This window comes from Chroicocephalus ridibundus, chromosome 9 (assembly GCF_963924245.1).
Source record: "Chroicocephalus ridibundus chromosome 9, bChrRid1.1, whole genome shotgun sequence".
Taxonomy (NCBI): Eukaryota; Metazoa; Chordata; class Aves; order Charadriiformes; family Laridae; genus Chroicocephalus; species Chroicocephalus ridibundus.
Genome location: NC_086292.1, coordinates 50091792 through 50107624, shown reverse-complemented (window position 1 = coordinate 50107624; position 15833 = coordinate 50091792). Strand labels below are relative to the sequence as shown.

The following is a 15833-nucleotide window of genomic DNA, read 5'->3' as shown; positions in this document are numbered from 1 at the left end:
CAAAGTGGGAGTGGAAACGCCGTGAGAGGAACGTAGTAGAGACGGAGCCCAGCGGGAAGCGGGGTGCCCCGGGGAGGGGGGCGGCAGGCGCCCGGGGCAGGACCCCCGCGCAGCACCCCCGGGGCCGGGGTTAATCATCGACGGCGGGACCTCAAAGCGGAGCAGTAAAAGTGGCGGGAGGTCGAGGAGCCGAGGCACCAGCGGGGGCTCAGGCACCCCCGTATCTATAACCCTGGCTGTAAAAGGGGAAAGACAACCAAAACGTTACGAATGTGGTGAGGTGTGTGCCAGCCCAGAGGGAACCGGCGCTGCCCGACAGGATGTGAAACCGCCTCTCGAGGGGGAGGACGGAGGGAAGAGACCCCCCGGCTGCAGAAAGATGGTCTCACTTTCAAGAGCATTGCTGCCCTTACCCTTAGGAACAATTCTAACCTATTTTTCCTATTCCCCGTCTGTGGAACTTGCCCGTGCGCAGGATGGCAGCTGCTGGGCCTGTCCCCCCCGTCCCCCCCGGGCTCCATCCTGCGTTGGGCTGCCAGAACAGAGAAACGGGGACGCCGGGACTGCCCGGGTCCATTCGCGGCAGCCACAAATCTCCAACCGGAGGAAGGCGAACGCTCCGGACTGCGCGGGATTTTGCCAACAAGTTCAATCTTCCCCTGTGCTGGAAAATGCTCCCCCCATGCCCCCGCGCCCGGGCAGACCTTACCCCTCTCTCTGCGGGGAAGGGGGAGAGGGCGACCGACGGTCCCGGGGTGAGCACAGACGGGAACCTCAGCACAGGCTGCGGTACGGGCACGCAAACCCCCTCTGCTCCTCAAACAGCCGCCCCCGGTGTCGGAGACAGGGGATCCCAGAGCCCTGCCAGGGCTGCACCCCCTCCCCTGCCCGCTTCCCTCCCCTGCCCGCTCCCCTGCTGCCGGGCACGGGCTGCACTCGGCCACCGGTGCCGCACGCCGCACCGCAGCACACGGACAGGTGCCGGACATGGCAGCAGTGCTGGTGCCCGCGCCATGCGCCCGCGGAGCCGGGGCTGCTGCGTGCTGCGACGCTCACCGCGTCCGCCGTCACCGCTGCTGGGCCGGGTGATGTGATAGTCACAGCCAAGGGGTTCTAATTTGAGCGTGTTAATTAATACTCGACCGGATAATCTTTCACATGTAAAACTCGTCAGAGCTTCTGAAGCCCACTCTCAGCGGTAAGCGGAGCCGGGTCCCGCTGCCATCAGAGGCTGGTGTGACGAGGGGGTGAGGGGACATTTCACTCTGTGTCTCCTCTGTGAACTTCACTTTTTCCGAGAAAAGCAGTTTTTTGGAGAAAAGTGCTACCGACCGCACTGGGCCCTGTGGGCCATTGGCCATGGGCAGGTCCCTGAGCACACCGCGACGGCGGTTTGCCCACAGCCAAGGGCAAAGAGCCCCGATGAGCCTTTGCGAGGCGACGTACGGCCAGGGCAGCGCGGAGCAGGCAGCACCTCCCAGCTCGACGTCTCGGGGATTACCCCCGCCACGCGGAATCAGCCACCGGAGCTCCCAGGTTGTGCCAGCCCTGGGGGGGAAACGTTAAATAACGAACACACGGAGTGCACGCACGGAGTGCACTTTTCTGCGGCCGTGGGTGAACGGGGGAGGGAGGATCGGAGCTTTCCCGCAGCCGGCAGGGGCTGGGGACCTGGGACGCCTGGCAACGTCCCACTTCCAATTTCTCGGACAACAGCGTTTTTGCACCTGTTGCACCCTTTTAGGAGCAGACCTGACGGCTCAGCTGCAAACCCCACAGTGCTTTCAGATCCACAAGGCAAAAAAGGTTTCATATCCTTTTCTGAGCAGAACCTTCTCTTTCCTCCCCCGGGCTTTCGGGGGTGAGCCGAAGCCAGCCCTGCCCACTCCGCTCCCGTGGTCCCGACGCTCTCCGGCGGCCACGCAGACGCAGAGCCATTGCGGGGGCTTCGCGCAGGCTGTTCCCCCCACCCTGTCCCCTCCGGACCCCCCAGGGCTCCTCTGCAGCGCTCCGCAGGGTGCAAACCCCAGGAGGGGGCGAGAGGGGAGTCGGAGGAATGAGGGGCACCCCCCAGTGCCCCCCCCGAGCCCCGCTAGCCTCAGCACCCCCCCAGCGGCTGTGGCTCTGGGCACCGCAGAGGGTCTCCGGTGACACCCCAACTGCAAACTCGGGGCGAGAGGGGGAAGAGGAGTTGGAGACAGACGGCCACGGGACTCGGGCTGAGACCCCCCCCAGCCCCGGGGCGCCCAGCTCCATCCCCACAGCCAGGACCCGCCGCCGCACGGCCACCCGTGGGGGACAGCGAGCACACGGTGACAAACAGCAGCGCGGCTGCCCGGTGGGCGCCAGCACGGAGGGCTTCGGTAGCCAAAACCTCGTCTTGGCAAAGGGGCCATCGCAGCCGACGGCGCTGCCCGGCTCCATCCCGCCGGTACCCAGCAGCACGAGGCCGGTTCTGCGCCCGCCCGCGCCAGGGCTCAGCTGGGAACACGGATAACGCCCCGCATCGCCGCCATTTCTCGACCCTCAGCAAACGGGCTTCCGAGCAGCGGTGCAGACACACCGGCCCCGTCCACCACCCACCCCCCCGACGCCCTGCGGGGCCAGGGACGGTGTCCCCAACCCCAACAACCCCGAGCAGCGGCACCGCGGGAACACAAACAGCCTGCTCCAAAATACCGCATTTTGGCATTAAAGGAAAAAATCCCGCGGCACGGAGCCTAACGCAGCACAGACGAGAAGGCTGAGGCAGCGACGGGTACAAGTCAAGGCAGCGAAGTCAGCGAGGGATATGGAAAGCACCTCGTCAAGCCAGGAGGCACCGCGTCTGCCCTAACGAAGGATAATCAATGTACGGCGAGAAGGATAATGAATGTGCGGCAGCCCCAGGACGGGTGCTTCAGAGAGGAAAGGCTGTGCATGTAACTTCAGACTATTTGACAGTCTATGAGTGACGTTTGGGGTGGTTTTTTTTTGTTTTTTTAAGTTGAGCTACTTTTTATTCCACTTCAGAGGCATCAATGAGAACCACCCAGGGCTCCCTGCGGAAAGGACCCCACATCTGCCGTCCCTCGCGCTCCTGCTGACTTCAGGGCAGCAGAAACCGAGATTTTGGAATCCGTGTCCTGAAATGCATGAGACGGGAGCGGCAGAGCGGTGCCCGGTGACACCTCTGCTCTCCCGGAGCTGCAGGAGGGGCGTCCGGCAGCCGGGTCCCTGGGGGTGGCTGCAGTTCTCGGCACCTTCTCACTGGGGACGAGGTGCGTGGCCCCTGCCATTGGATTCACGTCTTTGCCACCGGCCACCTGCAAACCATAAAGGCATTTTTCCTGCGCAGCAAATGTCTTTTAAAGCCCCGGCAGGAGAGGACCATGGCTGCTTTTGTCGCCAGAGAAGGCAAAAGCTGTTGCCGGTCTGGCGGGACACGGCGTTAACGGCAAACTCCTGTAGGGTCCACAGGGCCAAGGTGAAAAGAAATTTCCGCTTATTGCGCTTCCGTTCTTGTGTATGTTATCACGTCCTGAGCGTTCACCCAGCCCCCCAACACCCAGTGGGGGCTGAAATTTTACACAAAATGTCATATTTATCGATGTTTTCAAATGGCGCTTGACGGGCAGAGGTTGGCGCCGCTGCCCGGAGGGTATCGCGCTGCCGGAGCGTCGGGCACGGGCACAGCCCGGAACTCGCCCCTGCGGTGCCCCCGGGGCCGGTGCGGGGCAAACACGGGGCTGGGAGCTGCCGCGGGCACCGAGGGAATGAGACACCCGCCGGCGTGATGTGCTCGGAAAGAGCTTGTTGCCAGATATAATGGAAAACGCAGCGGACAAACAGTGTCCGGGACGGAGGGGGGTGGGGATGTTTGTACTTTTTACTCATCTTAATAAATATTTCATACCGTATCTACAGAGCTGGGTTTGTCTATAGCTTTGCCTTTGCTTTGGCAGCACCAAGGGCCAGCTCACACTCAGGTCGGCTCAAACCACCCCCATCCCCATTTTCATCACAATCTGCATAATTGCTGCATTCTGCACGCTTTCGTCTTACAGCAAGAAAGTCCTATAAATATACAGAATATTCAGCTGTTGAAATAATTTGCTTATATGTGTCCCTTGTTGATAATCATAAAATGAAACCAAACCACTCAAGCCCCCATAAATCAAGGCTCGCTCTCTGCAGACGAGTTCTGCAATTACCCTGACGGGCTTCACAAGCGCGTGCTGAACGGCCAAGGCATAAAATGGGGAACAACGAGAAGAAATTCTGCGAAGAGGCTGGGCACCACCGACGGAAAAGGCTCTTTCAGTTCTGCCTACGGTTCTGTTCTTCCAGAAAGCCGGTGTTTTCCTGGAGGGCAGCCGTGCCACGAAGCCGGGCGTGCGGCCGGACGCCCGCGATGAGCTGCTCTGCGCGGGGCAGCCCCGGGGGCCGAGGGGTGAACCCCCCCCGGGAGCGCGGAGCAGCCAGGGAGGATGCACACCCGCATCGCCGGGGCACAGCCCAGGGCACACCCAGGAGGGCAGCTCCATCCCGGCCTGAGAGCGGTAACTCTCAGATGGCTCCAAAAAAAAAAAAAAGATTGCAATTGGCACAGAGCTGGGAGACATTAGTGGTGTCCCTCAGGGATCAATACTTGGTCCAATTTTGTTCAATATATTCATTAATGACCTAGATGAGGGGACAGAGTGTATCCTCAGCAAGTTTGCTGATGGTACCAAGCTGGGAGGGGTGGCCGACACTCCAGAGGGCCGTGCTGCCATCCAGCGTGACCTGGACAGGCTGGAGAGCTGGGCAGAGAGGAACCTAATGAGGTTCAACAAAAGCAAGTGTAGGGTCCTGCACCTGGGGAGGAAGAATGCCAAGCACCAGTATAGGTTAGGGGCGGACATGCTGGGAAGCAGCTCTGAGGAGAAGGACCTGGGGGTCCTGGCAGACAGCAAATTATCCATGAGCCAGCAGTGTGCCCTTGTCGCCAAGAAGGCCAATGGCATCCTGGGCTGCATAGGGAAGACTGTGGCCAGTAGGTCGAGGGAGGTCATTCTCCCCCTCTACTCCGCACTGGTGAGGCCACAACTGGAGTACTGCGTCCCGTTTTGGGCTCCCCAGTTCAAGAGGGACAGGGAACTACTGGAGCGAGTCCAGCGTAGGGCAACCAAGATGATTATGGGACTGGAGCACCTCCCTTATGAGGAAAGGCTGAAAGAGCTGGGACTCTTTAGCCTGGAGAAGAGAAGGTTGAGGGGGGACCTGATTAATGTTTACAAGTATCTAAAGGGTGGGTTTAAGGAGGACGGAGCCAGGCTCTTTTCAATGGTTCCCAGTGACAGGACAAGGGGCAATGGGCACAAGCTAGAACATAGGAAGTTCCGTTCAAATACACGGAAAAACGTCTTTACAGTGAGGGTGACAGAGCACGGGAACAGGCTGCCCAGGGAGGGTGTGGAGTCCCCTTCTCTGGAGATTTTCAAGACCCGCCTGGATGCAGCCCTGAGGGATGTGCTCTGGGCAATCCTGCTCGAGCAGGGGAGTGGGACTAGATGATCTCTAGAGGTCCCTTCCAACTCTGAAGATTCCGTGATTCCGTGATTCGAGTTCAGGTTTTATGGTGCCTGTGTTTCAGTACTCGAGAGGGGAAAGTCCTCTGTGAGGAAGGGCATGGCCTCTTTTTATAAGGGCATGTAGCGATAGGATGAGGGGGAACGGCTTCAATCAGGAAGAGGGGAGACTGAGATGAGATATCGGGAAGAAATTCTTGGCTGGGAGGATGGTGAGCCCCTGGCCCAGGTTGCCCAGAGAAGCTGTGGCTGCCCCATCCCTGGAGGGGCTCAAGGCCAGGTTGGACGGGGCTTGGAGCAACCTGGGCTGGTGGGAGGTGTCCCTGCCCAGGGCAGGGGGTGCCACTGGGGGGGCTGTAAGGTCCCTTCCAACACGAACGACTGGGTTTATGATTCTACAGAGAGCGGGTCCCACAACCCTCATGGATGTGTGTCCCGGCTGGGAACAGGATCCAACTCCCTGGAATCCCCATCCTTACAACAACAACTCACGCTTCCCAAGAGCGGCCACCGGCCAGGCCAGTCCCAGACACCTCGGACCCTCCCAGCCAGTCCTGGCCATCTCTGTCCCTCCCGGCCGGGATCAGCACCTCCCCAGCGGGGTCCAGGACGAGCACGGCCGAGCTGCCGTGGGCTGGCACCTCCCTGCATCCCCCGCTGGCTCCGCGCCCGAGGGCACGTTATGGCCGAAACCTCTGCTTGGAGTGTCCCGAGCATTCAAACCGGAGCCGCGTCGGCGGGGACGGGGGGTGTGATGCCGGTGAGGTGTGGGGGAGAGAGGAACTCAGCAAGGGGGGAGAGAAAGTGCCGAAGCGGTGGCAGGTCGCAGGGTGGGAGAACAGACTGAGGGTGAATGAAGGGAAAACCAACCAGGGAGTACTTCGAGAATTACAGATCTGAAAGAAAAAAGCAGGGAAAGGACAGAGAGCTCGTTAAAAGCTGGGTAATACGGACGAGCAATGTCAGGAGAAAGGGCAGCGAGGGGAGAAGTGACCCGGCACCACGGAGCACGGACACGAGACGCAGCTGCTACCGAGAAACAGGAAAGATAAATTTAGAGGCCGCCAGCGAGTGCTCTTCCTCCTGCAGCTCTGCCCGTCCTTCCTCCCCCTCCTCTCCCTCATGACCAGGGGCAGGACATGGGCTCCAGCCCAGGGTGGCTTCTGCTTGCCAGGGGCAAAGCCCGGCTCCCCGCAGCCCGGTGACCCGGGGACAAGCCCAGCCCTGGCGCCGTGGCTCCTAGGGAAGGACGTCGAAGGCTTCAGCGAGCCCTAGAGATTTCACTTCTGCACCGACTTCTGTTTGTGGCCCCAGCCTGCAATCCCCCACGCAATTCCCCTATCTGGCCACGGCAGCTCCCACGCCGCCCAGCAAAGCGCACCTGGGAGCGCAACGCCGATGCAGAAACGCGGTTTCACATCCACAAGACGTGGAAGTAGAACAACGGACACGTCCACGTGCTGCTTCCCAGTTAAAACACACTCTTCCCCAAACTGACGTGCGGAGATAAAGCCTCTGAAGGACTGACTGATATTTCCTTCTTAGTCAAAACCTCTTTGTGTCTGTCATTCGCTGGCGGCGCTGGAGATACCCACGGGTTTGCGTGCCAGGGGGAAGCGTGTTCGTCAGGGGCCCGCAGAATGTGCTGAAGAGCAAAGGGGGACAGATGAAGAACAGAGTCTGGATTTTAACTAAATTCACGCGTTTCGGTTGCTCGGCGTCACAGCATCCATGTAAAACACACTCGCACTGGAAGTAGCTTTTCTCGCTGCAGCAGCGAGGCCCCCGGCCCGTGGGCGCTTCCGAGGGGCAAACACACGTGCACACGTGTGCGCACACGGGCAGCAGCGGGAGCTGTTGAGCAGGGCCATTTTCAGGCCATTTTTAGGCCGTTTTCAGGCCAGTGCTGCGCCCCATGTTCAGCATCAATAACCCTTTCCCGGCCCTTTCCAGCCCCCTGCTCCGAGGGTGGGTTTCGGTGCTGCCCCCACCTTCCCCCGCAGCCCCGGACAGGCACCCCCAGCGCCCCCCGCCCCACTCCCCGCCTCCAGCCTTGGCCGGGGGGTCCTCAGCCCGTGGAGCTGCCTCCGGGTGCCGACAGCCCCGTGGCAGTGCCCGCAGCCCCGACCTCCTGCAGGGCTCCTGTCCCCACCATCGCTCCCGCCCCCGCTCCTGCCACTGCTGCTCCCCCAGAGCCGTAAGGACCCCCGTCGTTAAATGTTCTCCACCAAAATCTCTCTGCTTGCACGTCTGTCCTCACCAGCGTTTTCCAGGTGTCACCCCCCCAGTGCATCAGACGGATTCTCATCCCCGTGACCCCGACGTGCTGCCACCCCTGGGGACGGTCTGTCAGACCCTTCCCTGTCGCTCACGCTGTGACCACCTCCCTGACACCCCCTGCCTGACAACGCTGCGGCATTTCCAGTGGCATCGTCCCTCCCGCTTCCCCCGGGGAGCAGCATCCCATCCTTCTGCACTGCCACCCATAGCCGCATCCCAAAGCTCTTCACCTGAGCTGCCGGCAGCAACGCCCAGGTCCGACTCTTGGTTGATACAGTTAATTTTTAACCTTCTAAGGTGAAGAACAATCACAAATTTTCCTCCTTTGTAGGTTACTACTCAGCTACCCACAGGAAATGTCACCGTCACCGCGCTCTGCACCGCGCTGCCCTTTCCCTCCTCTGAGCCTCTCCTGGAGAGCAACCATCACTTTTGGGGGTAAAGCGGGATTTCGCTGATCTCCCGCGTGAGCTGTGCACTGCTGAGCCGCGCAGGGCCCTGGGGCAAACCCCGGCGCTTCTGCCCCTCACCGCGCCGGCAGCCGGGTCCGAACGTACACCGGTCCCTCCAGAGGCCCCCGGCTCCCGATCCCCCGTCTCACTCCCACAGACCCGCAGAGACCCCGTGTAACTTGTTCGGCCCCCCAGCCTTGAGCAGGACATTGTCCCTTTCAAATGAAAAATAACGTGCCTTGGGTTTTTTTTAAAACCCTTTGTACACGGGATGGCCCCGGAGACTCCTGGGCAGACCCCAGGGCTGAGGATGGACCTGGGTCTGACGCGGCGTCCTGCCCCTGCCCGGCCTCCGCTGCTCCCCGTCACCCCCTTCTCGCTGATTTACCCCGGCAGCAACTTCCTACAGGTTTTTCTTTGCCCTGCACAAAAGGGTGACCCCGACACTGCCTGTCTCCCTCCGTCCCTCTGCTGAGAAATCAGCCCTGGCCGGAGAAGGAAGGACGGAAGGGTGGAAGGAAGGAAGGAAGGAAGGGTGGGAGATGAGGCTTTTCTTCTCGCTTGAGAATGCTCACAGCGACCCAGGAGACCTGGCATCTAGCAAACAAGAAGGCTTCCCCCCCCGGTCACTTCTCCTTTGCTAAAAAACCTACGCTACTTTGTGGAGAACATTGTGCAAGTGTTCAGAGAAGCGGGAGGACGGCGACAGCACAAAGGCATCGTGGAAGCTCCATGCTCTTGCCAAGAGATGTTTACGCAGGGAGCTTACATGTTGTTCCTATTTGTTTTCGTTAGGAATACTTTACCATCACCGGGATGATGGACAGAGAGTTGAGAGTAAAGACCACCGTCAGGAAAATTTAAAATCATGTTTCCCCTGCCCCTTAATTTACAGTTTGGGAAAGAAACTGCACTAGGTGCGCGTTCTCCCAGCGGGAAGAATCCTGCTCCTGCACCGAAACCCGGGCAGAGGAGAGTGGTGGCTCCAAGGGCTTCTCCAGCACAGACCTCCCCCCAGCCCACTCCAGCAAAAGCACCGTTCCTGGCTGACTTCATGCGTTTCACTCCACTGCACCAGGCCTATTTTGACAGAAATGAGTTTTTTAGGGAACGCCACGCCTGGACGCTGTGGGCTGAGCCGGGTCCCTGTCCCAGCACAAATGTCACCACGACGTGCTGCCGTTTGTGGGAAGGACCACGGGAGGAGCAGAGCGGTGCTCGGGCTGCAGGAGGAAATGTGGGACAGCGGGACAAAGGGAAAACGCTCATCATGGGATCACAGTCCTCTGTCCCCAAGGTCAAGCCCTGCGGGAAGGCTGAGGTACCTCAGCGGGGACCGTGACTCATCCCGAGGGCTCCTTGCCCGGGACAGGCACAAAGATCCCGGCACATCTCAGCTGCCCAGCACCGTTCTGCCACCAAACCCCCGCCGCCTCCACGGCAAGCACGGCCCCAGCAGTATCGGGGACATCTCGCGGGTGCCCTCGGTGCGGGTGCAGCACGGCCGGGACGAGGACAGGAGCTGCCAGCGCTCGCCCTCCCACGGGAGGGGACGTCATGGGCCAAGGGAAACCCAACGCCGCGGTGGGCAGCGGAGCGGGGGAGCCACGGCAATAAAACCGTCCAGAACCCCCTGCTCCCGGCCCACGGGGGACGGCACTGGGCCGTCCCTCACCTCGGGCCTGGCAGGACACCGAGGACGTGACCCGCTCAGCTGATGCTAAGGTGACCGTGCTCCAGCAGACGCTGAATCAGAGCCTAATTCTCAACAAAGAATAAACGTAAAATAAATGTAAGGCGTGTAGGCAACACTCGCTCACAGGACTTTATGCTGGCACGTTCCTTGCGGTACAAACCCACCGTTTTGCTTATTCCCTAACGTCTCCAGCTGCACAGTAGAGCAGCACGACGTCTGCGCTCCTCCCTCTCTACACTGCCTTTCCTCAACTAGTTCATAAATGAAAAACCTTCCTTGTGTTGTGGCCCAACAAAACCAGCTAAAAACACTTTCTCAGAGATTAAACCAAACCCTGCCAGCGTCCAAAGGAACAAGAGGCGACACGCTGCTCGGGCACCGTGGAAGATGCTCCCGCTCCCCCCGCCTCAGGTACCCGGGTCTGACCCTCCCAGCCGCCTCCCAGGCGTAGGCTGGGAACGTTCCTCGGCGCGTAGCACGGCTCAGGTTACTGTGGTCTAATTTACTATTTTAGGGGGATATAACGTGATCGCTATTCAAAGGGGGCGTTAATGGAAGCCCACCGGCAGAGAGGAGCCCGGCACAGCTGGGGGTGACCCGGGCTCTGCCTATGGTGGCTGGGGCCGTGCCGGGCTCCAACGGGGGAAGCTGTGACTCGGGGGCGGGAGCTGGGGACAGGTCACAGCCCTGCGTCCTGCTGCCCAAACCGTGTTTGCTGGCAAAGCTGCGGCCCCCAAACCGCCCATCAGGAGCCGGTGACCCCCAGGGGCTCCAAAGGGATGCTGAGGTGAGGGTCCCTGTCGCGACCTCTCAGGGGTCTCCCTGGGAAAGCCGTGGGTCTGGGGGCTCCCTCCAGCCAGGGACGCGCTGGTACAAAGGCCGAGGCCAGCCCAGAGCACCTGCACAAGCCGGGGATGGCGGCGTGCGGCGTCGCGAGGCTGGGCTGAGCCAGAGGCTCAAGAAGCCGCTGAGCCGAGGTCGGGAGCGCGGAGCGGAGCAGGAATCCCACGGCAGAGCCCGGTGGAGCTCATGGCCCTGCCGGGTCCGGGCCCAACGGGAAGACGGGATCCGGGATGCCGCCTTCCACTCCCATCGCTCCCCCTCCTCTGCCCACACAGGCTGCTTACAAAGAAACTACTAATGATTGACTAATTAATTAATTATAACTAATTTAACCACCGCATCCTGTTGATTAACAGGGAGCTATCAAAAGGCTGCACAAATGGGGCCCGGGACGAGCCGCCGGCCCTGGCAGGGCAGCAGGAGACGAAGCAGCCCCCGGCCCGGCAGCAGCAGAGCCCCCGGCCCGGTAACCTCCCGCGGGGCCATCGGGGGTCCCGGCACCGGGAAACCTCGGGGCGCCTCCGTGGCCGGTGTGGGACGGTGCGGCGTGGGCCCCCCCGGAGTCACCCACCCATTTCACTTCACACCCCCCCCCTCTGCTGCTGTCGATACGGGGGAGCTCAGCCGGGACACCCACCCCCGGCACGGTCCCCAGCAAACTGTCCCCAAACTTCGCCCGCGGCCCCGCGTCGGGGACCCCACGGCTTTGCCCCCCCCCCCCCCCTCCTCGCCATCAACTCGCCGGCCCGGCCCCCCCCCCCGCCCCCCGCCGGCCCGGGGCACCCCGGGGTGCCGCTGGGCGACCGTCCCGACACCCACCCGCCCCGTCCCCCTCCGGGCACCCCCACCCAGGCGCGGGGTGTCGTGTCCCTCCCCCAGCCGCTGCCGGGGCCGCCGCATCCCCCGGAGCCGCCGCGCCCCCTCCCTCCTTCAACAGGTACCGGCCCCGCGGCCGGGCCGGGCCGCCCTCCCCGGAACTTCCCCGGCCCCGCCACCGCCGGGAAAGTTTGCGAGCGGCCACGGGGAAAAACTTGTCGGCGGGGAGCGGGGTCGGGGGTTGGGGGGGGGAAAAGGGGGGGGGCGGCGGACCCACGTGCGGAGCGGGCACCGCCGGTGCGTGTGTGTGCGTGTGTGTGTGTGTGTGTGTCCCCTTCCCGGTCCCTCCCGCCGCCATCGCTCCCGTCCCCGCGGCGGGGGGAAGCGGAGGAGAAGGCGGCGACGACTCGGTGTCCCCCGGCTGCGCACCGACGGTCCCCTCCGGTGGAGTAAGGGGAGGGGGTGGGGTGGGGGGGGCGGTGTGGAGGTCGGGGAGGGGAGGGGGGGGGGGGGGGCGACACGGACACACGGACACACACTCACCGTGCGCTCCCGCGGCGGCTCCGCGGGGTGCGGGGCGGCGGCGGCGGCGGCGGCTGCGGGCCCGGCGCTGGGTGCGCAGGAAGGAAGAAGGAGGGAATGAGGCAGGGCTGACGTGAAGGGATGCAAAACAGCTCCTCCTAACTCGGCCGCCGGCGGCCGCCCTTTATCTCCCCGCCGTGCCCCCGCGTCCCCCCCACCGAGTTTCCCCAGCACCGACATCCCCCCCCGCCCCGACATCCCCGACATCCCGCTCCCCGGCCTCCCCCGCAGCCGGGTCCGCCCTCGGTACCGCTTGCGGGGAACAAAGCTGCGGGGCGCGGCTCGTCTGGTGGGAACGGGGTTGGGGGGGAACGGTGGGGATCCCCCTCCTTATGCCGTGCGGGGCCGGTGCGGGCGCGGGGTCGGGCTGGTCAGCCCGACCCCGCACCCGCACCGGCCCCGCACGGCATCTCTTTCACAGCGGCCACCCAGGACACCCAACCCCAGGGGTCATTTTATCCAGGGGATGAGCACCCCTTGGGTTTTTGGGGGGTTATCGCCCCATAGAGGGATGCTCCCACGGTGCCCGGAGGAGCCGTGGGCGTCGGGATGGGTGGTGGGACCCCAGTTTCCCGGTGGGCATCGCTCGCCTCCTCCGCGGTGAGGGTGGGTGTACGGGAAAGATCATCCGCGCCCCAGAAAACGTGTGCGGGTTTGTGTCGCACCAGCTGGTGGACAGACCCCCCCAAAAAAAAGAAAGGGATGAGCAGAATTTGGGATGTTCCAGAAATCTGAGGGTCTTGGGGCGGGGGATGCTCTTTAACCGCCCTGGGGTTATTCACAGGCAGCGATGGAGGGAGAGGCCAAAGTCCGCCATGGTGGGGCGAGGGACGGGGCTGAGGTGGCAGGTCCCCAAAAGGAGGGACAGGGCCGTGACCCGGCATGGTGAGGGGAGTGGATGGCGACTGCCAAGTGTCTCTCAGCTGGGGATGGGGGACGGGAGCGCTCGCCCCCTTGGCCAGGGGGGTGAGGGTCTCCTCCTCTTGGGAGAAGGTGTGCGCGAGGTTGGCCAGGATGCGGCTGCTGCGTCAGGAGAGGGAGATTCTTATCTCCATGGAAGCAGGTGGAGCTGGACAGACTAATCGCAGCAAAGAGTTTGTCTAAAAACGCAGTCCTTTGTCTGGCAGGCACACTTCTGGTTTTCAGTGGGTTTTTGTATTCCCGGATGAAAATTGGCCTCGCCAGCCCGTTTAAGCTGTCAGTGTGGGTTCTTACGGCTCTCCACACCCGCTGCGTGTTGGAGAGGTGACCAAGCTGTCACCGTGTTCCTGCTGTCGGGCTGGCCCAGGTGGGAACACTCCCAGAGACCAGCCCCGGTGCTGGGAACCCCCCCTGGACCCCCATTTCTCTCCCGGTGCCTGCCATCCCGCCTCGCCCCGGGCGCTGCGCTGAGGACGGGTTTGCCTGCGCCGGTATCTGCAAATATTAAAGGCTCAGAAACGCGGCTGAAGGAATTCTCTCCCCTAAATTCCCGCAGCGTCCGTTGCGTGCGCCCGGAGCAGGGCGCGGAGCAGGACGCGGAGCCGGGCACATGGCGAGCGCCAGGCGTCAGCGTGGGGAGGCCCCAGCACCCGCAGTGGGACCGGGCTCAGTGGCACGGCAGCCCCCATGGGGGCGGCCGAGTGGGGAGCGGCCCCCAGCACCCGCCTGCCGGGAGCAGCCCCGCGGCCACCGCAGCCAACCGGGACCCGGGAACACGCGGCTGCGTGTCCTCGGCCAATCAGGACGGGGAGACACGAGGCTGCAGCAGGCTCAGCCAATCAGGACAGGCAGATATGAAGCTGCATCAAGCTCAGCCAATCAGGACGCCAGGCCGGGAGCACCCACAGCCTATCGCAGCAGAGGAACACCCGGTGTCCGCAGAGGTCTCAGCCAATCAGGTGTGGCGGAGGTGAAGCCCAGCCAATGGCTGTCCCCGAGTGGAGGCCCAGCCAATCGCTCTCCCTCAGCGGAGGCCGGTGCCTCCCGCCGTCCCGGAGGCCGTCGCGGGGAGGTGTCTGTGGGGACGTCCCACCTGGACCCTGCCGGGGGACGGTGCCACCCGGGGACGTCTGCCCACGGCCAGGGGGGGTGTCTCCATCCCCGCAGACACCCCCAGCCCCGCCGTGGCCACTGGCTCCGGGTGACGCTGCTGCAGCCGGGCCTGGGGCAGGGGACCTTAGGGGTCCCCTTTACCTCCCGCAGCCTTCAGCCTCCAGCGAGAGGGGCTCTGCAACCAGCAGCGTGGGCCCGGTGGCCAGAAGAGCTGAGAACACGAGATTTCCTTGCTGCCGTTGAAGCTGATTTTGTGATTTCTCGACCCATAACGCCCACAGGCAGCAGCAGACGATGGCCATCTCTTTTTGCGGACACCTGAAGTTCTTCCCCTCTCCTTTCCTTGCGAGCCAAGGACTTGGGCATCTTGTCATTCTCCTTGCTCCCTCCTGGCCCCCCCTAATTGTCCCCATCCCTGGTGAAGTGCAGGGTCCCACCCTGGTCCCTGCTGGAGCTCCCCCGTGCTCAGCAGACCAGGGACGGCCACGCTTGGTGGATACCTGCCCTTCGCGCCCCCAGGTCCTCCCGCAGGGCGGCCCCCGCACTTTTCTGCCGAATCTCAGCTTGTTGGCTTCAGACGACATCTTTAACTCCTCAGGATGGGTTTGCACCCGGGGCCCATCCTGCCGCCACCTCGGGCCTGTCCTGGCTCGATGCCGCCCACCGCGTTGGTGACCCCATGCTCTGCTCCAGGTCCTCGGGGACACACAGGTGACGAGGAGTCCCTTGCCACTCGTGACTTGGACACGCCATGGTCTTTAGATTGTACCCGACCTGCTTGTGCCGTTTCTCCGCACAGATCTGGGATCCTGCGCCCTTCACTCCTGCTTGTCCAGTTCCTGCTCCTCAAAAAGCACCCGGTGCAGCTGCGGGCGTCTGTGATCCCTTCTCCCCTCCCTCTCCAGAACAACCCTCGAGCAGAGGGAGTTATGCAGAGATCTGCCACTGGTGGTGCCCACGCAGGCAGCGTCCCGGCGGGTCACGGGCTCCGGTGGGACCCCTCACCGGGAGGAACTGCTCGGTGCTGGGACAGCCCCAGGCCGGCAGCCCCATGACACCACTCGTCCCCCCGAGCCGCCCCGAGGGCCCGGCCCGGCTGATGGGACATTGCAGCGGGAGTTGACCGGGGGGGGGGGGCCTCGGGAGCGGCGCACCCTGGGCACCGCCGCTGGCGGGGCTGGTCCTGGGGGGCCGGAGGGGGGCTGTGGGGAGGGCAGGAAGCGGCGGGCAGCCGAGTGTCCTCCCGTAAAGCCCTCGGTGGCCTGGCCTGGCCCGGCTGTCCCCACGCCACGGGACTGGGGGGTCTCTCCCCTCCCCACAGGGCAGGGGCTGGCAGGGCAGCGGGGCAGGAGGCAGTGGGGCAGCAGGCAGGGAGCAGGCAGGAGGGCAGGAGGCAGCGGGGCAGGACGGCAGCAGGCAGGGTGCGGGCAGGAGGCAGCGGGCCGGTCCCGCCGGTGACCTCTGACCCGGCCTGCGATCTCTCCCCATGCCGGGCGGGGCGCTGGCCCTTTAAGAGAGGGCGTGGTCTACCGCCCGGCTCCGCCCTCCGCTCGCGCCGCCGCGGCCCGGGAGCGCGCG

The 15833-nt window shown here is 63.3% G+C and overlaps 1 protein-coding gene across 1 annotated transcript in view; it reads right to left on the bottom strand.

Annotated features, from left to right (window-relative positions):
* The window catches only part of ZNF710 (zinc finger protein 710), a 31917-nt gene extending 19396 nt beyond the window's left edge, over positions 1–12521 (bottom strand). The window contains exon 1 of the mRNA XM_063346261.1: positions 12183–12521. The gene's annotated coding sequence lies outside the window, so the exon portion shown is untranslated. The remainder of the gene's footprint in view (positions 1–12182) is intronic.
* Between the last annotated feature and the right edge of the window lie 3312 nt (positions 12522–15833).